General features: G+C 21.8%; 1 protein-coding gene across 7 annotated transcripts in view; it reads right to left on the reverse strand.

Moving 5' to 3' along the window:
• LOC102681021 (teneurin-a) overlaps positions 1–877 on the reverse strand; it is a 401,303-nt gene that overhangs the window by 24,958 nt on the left and 375,468 nt on the right. The gene's annotated exons all lie outside the window — the stretch shown is intronic.

Below are 877 nucleotides of genomic sequence, written 5' to 3' on the forward strand. Positions count from 1 at the left end.
GTCAAATGTTTAATCCAGCATAGATTATTTCAAAATAATCTAACATAACCTAATATTATCAACAAGCTTTTTTTCAGTTATACGAATTGTTCAAATATATCAAATGTTTAATCTAGCCTAAAGTATTGTGCTCAGAATAATCTAACATAACCTATTATTAACAAGCACTCATCGTCATTATTATTGATAAATTTCAAAAATATATTTCTTTTTTTCAATTATACGAATTGTTCAAATATATCAAATATTTAATCTAACCTAAACTATATTGTGCTCAGAATAATTTGACATAACCTAGTATTATTGACTCGTCATTATTATAGATATTATTATAGACAAATTTTAAAAATATATTTCTTTTTTTTAGTTATACAAATTATTCAAATATATCAAATGTTTAATCTAGAATAATTTAACATAACCTAATATTATCAACAAGTTTTTTTTCAGTTATATGAATTGTTCAAATATATTAAATATTTAACCTAAACTATGCTTAGAATAATCTAACATAGCCTATTATTGACAAGCACTCGTCATCATTATTATTGGCAAATCTCGAAAATATATTTCTTTTTTTCAGTTATACAAATTGTTCAAATATATCAAATGTTTAATCCAGCATAGACTATTTCAGGATAATCTAACATAACCTAGTATTATCAACAAGCACTCATTGTCATTATTATTGACAAATTTCGAAAATATATCTTTTTTTTAGTTATATTGTTCAAATATATCAAATGTTTAATCCAATCTAAACTATTGTGCTCAGAATAATCTAACATAACCTATTATTGACAAACACTCGTCATCATTATTATAGACAAACTTTAAAAATATATTTCTTTTTTTTAGTTATACAAATTATTCAAAT

This window comes from Apis dorsata, unplaced genomic scaffold (genome assembly GCF_000469605.1).
Source record: "Apis dorsata unplaced genomic scaffold, Apis dorsata 1.3 scaffold_197, whole genome shotgun sequence".
Lineage (NCBI taxonomy): Eukaryota > Metazoa > Arthropoda > Insecta > Hymenoptera > Apidae > Apis > Apis dorsata.